Below are 3,190 nucleotides of genomic sequence, written 5' to 3'. Positions count from 1 at the left end.
ATATGTGGGATCTTCTCAGACCAGGTGCCGAACCAGTGTCCCTTGCTTTGCAAAGCAGATTCTTAACCTGGAAAGGAAGCCCTTTTTTAGATTTTTTGATGTAGGCCATTTTAAAACTCTTTATTGAATTTGTTACAGCATTGCTTCTGTTCTGTGTTTTGGGTTTTTGGCCACGAGGCATGTGGACTCTTAGCTCCCTGACCAGGGATTGAACCCACACCCCCTGCATTGGAAGGTGAAGTCTTAACCACTGAACCACCAGGGAAGTCCCTGTTTAAATGTCTTGCAAAGAGCATCTGTGGTGTCTGCATAACCGGTCCTTCATCTCTCTTGGGCTCTCCCAGCACTCTTGGTACATGGACAGGCAATGAGATGTGATGGAAAGGAATAAGGTTCAGAGTCAGAGACTCGAAGCAAAGAAGTGCCCTGGACACGTCATCCTCTGTGGTGTTGGGGTGCTGCTGCTGCTGTAATCCTGTTTAGTCACCCACAGGTTTGAGGCCCTAATCTTTTGCTTAGCATCTGATACACTTGTTCTTATTTCCTGCTGGCATCACCATTCACCGGCAGATTGACTATTCCTCTCTACTTCTGCGTTCATTTCCACCCTTCCCCCTGTTCATGTGACCCCTCCTGCCTATCCCGGAACATATCAAGCCCATGAATCTTCTTATCGTTCAGCTGCTAAGTCATGTCCAACTCTTCACGACCCCATGGACTGCAGCACGCCAGGCACCTTTGACGTTCATTATCTCCCGGAGTTTGCTCAAATTCATGTCTATTGAGTTGGTGATGTGAGCCAACCATCTCATTCTCTGTTGTCCCCTTCTCTTTTTGCCCTCAATCTTTCCCAGCATCAGGGTCTTTTCCAATGAGTCATCTCTTCGCATCAGGTGGCCAAAGTATTGGAGTTTCAGCTTCAGCATCAGTCCTTCCAATGTGTATTCAGGATTGATTTCCTTTAGGATGGACTGGTTTTATCTCCTTGCAGTCCAAGGGACTCTCAAGAGTCTTCTCCAGTACCACAGTTCAAATGCATCAGTTCTTCAGTGCTCAGCCGCCTTTATAGTCCAACTCTCACATCTGTACATGACTACTGGAAAAAACAAGAAAAGAAAATGAAGTCGCTCAGTCATGTCCAACTCTTTGTGACCCCCATGGACTGTACCTACCAGGCTCCATCAGTCCATGGAAATTTTCCAGACAAGAGTACTGGAGTGGGTTGCCATTTCCTTCTCCAGGGGATTTTCCCGACCCAGGGATCGAACCCGGGTTTCCTGCTTTGCAGGCAGATGCTTTATTATCTGAGCCACCAGGGAAAACCCAGAGCTTTGATTATACAGATCTTTGTTGGCAAAGTGATGTCTCTGCTTTTTAAAACACTGTCTAGGTTTGTTACAGCTTTTCTTCTAAGGAATAACTGTCTTTTAACTTTGTGGCTGCAGTCAGCATCCACAGTGATTTTGGAGCTAAGAAAAAATCTGCCACTGTTTCTACTTCTTCCCCTCCTATTTGCCAAGAAGTAATGGGACTGAGTGCCATGATCTTAGTTTTTTGGATGTTGAGTTTTAAGCCAGCTTTTTCACTCTCTTCTTTCATCCTCATCAAGAAGCTCTTTAGTTCCTCTTTATTTTCTGCCGTTAGAGTGCTATCATCTGCATATCTGAGGTTGTTGATATTTCCCCCAGCAATCTTGATTCCAGCTGTGAGTCCAGCCCAGAATTTTGCACGATGTACTCTGCACGCAAGTTAAATGAGGGTGACAATATACAGCCTTGACATGCTCCTTTCCCATTTTGTTGTTCCATGTGTGGTTCTAACAATTCTTGACCTGAATACAAGTTTCTCAGGAGGCAGGTAATGTGGTCTGGTATTCCCACCTCTTTAAGAATTTTCAACAGTTTGTTGTGATCCACACAGTCAAAGGGTTTAGCATAGTCAATGAAGCAAGAGTAGATGTTTTTCTGGAACTCTCTTCCTTCCTTCTTCTATGATCCAAGAGGTGTTGGCAGTGTAGTCTCTGATTCCTCTACCTTTTCTAAATCCAGTTTATACATTCGGAAGTTCTTAAACCACCTCAGTACATGGCAGCCAGCCATCTCATGATTTTTCAGAACTTCCTATCTGTCCCTTAATCATCTGGGATTTCAGGTCTTATGTATATTTGGATCTTATTGGCTTATATATTTTTCTGCTGCTTGAGAGAAGTGTCCTTCCCATAGACTCTAAGGAAGGTGTATGCCCTGCATAAATACTCAAATCCAGGCATGTTAGCCTGAGAAGTGGAGTGTCTTGCTGCAGCTTTGGCAAGGGTTCTACAAAGGGTTCAGTTTTATTTTTCTCAGGGACAATAAATTACCAATCATTGGGGTGCAGTAACCACATGAACCATAAACCATTAGGACTTAAATTTTGTTGTTGTTGTTGGTATAGTAGAGAGGGATTTATGTATTTCCAGAATGTAAATCTGATCACGACTCCTCTGATTGAAACTTTGATATCTCCACATTCCTCCAGGATGGAATTCAAGCACCTTCTTGTGGCTTCAAGTCCTGCACACAGTCTGGGCTTGTCAGCCCTCTAACCTCCCCTGCAGCCCTGGGCCCTCGTGGTCCATGCTCCTACCATCTGTAAGGGCTCCTAGGGACCCAGGGTGGGCGTCTTCTCTCGCCACTGCTCCTGCGAGCAAGATCTTCTCTTCAACTTTCAGCTTCTGCCCTCTCCTTGGTCACTTGCTTACTCTTAACTCCGTAACTCAGATGCTTATGCTCACTTCCGGCAGGAAGTGGTTCCCTGATCCTGTTCGTCTAAATTCAGCCCCTCTGACGGGATCTTACATAGTCCTCCCATCTCATTGCACCCATCCCCTTTTTATTCACCTTGTCCTTAACCTCCCTAGACGATACATTCCTGAGGGTAGGGACTGGGTCTAGCTCGTGGTGGATGGGTTGGAGTCTCTCAATGTTGGGTTCTACCAAGGAGCAATGAATGAATGGATACTTAGCTGAAAGTGTGGCAACGAGGGTTGCCGGGCAGAACAGGGTTCATTATACAGCACTCGTTAAGTCAGATCCCTGCTGGAGATGGTCAGCGGCTTTGGGGCCAGAGCCAGGAGTGCCACATTTGTACCCGTCATAAAAACATCATTTACTAAGGTTTCCAGCAAATCCTCTTAAATGACTCCATTTCT

The sequence above is a fragment of the Capricornis sumatraensis genome, chromosome 23 (assembly GCF_032405125.1).
Source record: "Capricornis sumatraensis isolate serow.1 chromosome 23, serow.2, whole genome shotgun sequence".
In the NCBI taxonomy this organism is placed as follows: domain Eukaryota; kingdom Metazoa; phylum Chordata; class Mammalia; order Artiodactyla; family Bovidae; genus Capricornis; species Capricornis sumatraensis.
This window is presented reverse-complemented; position numbering follows the sequence as displayed.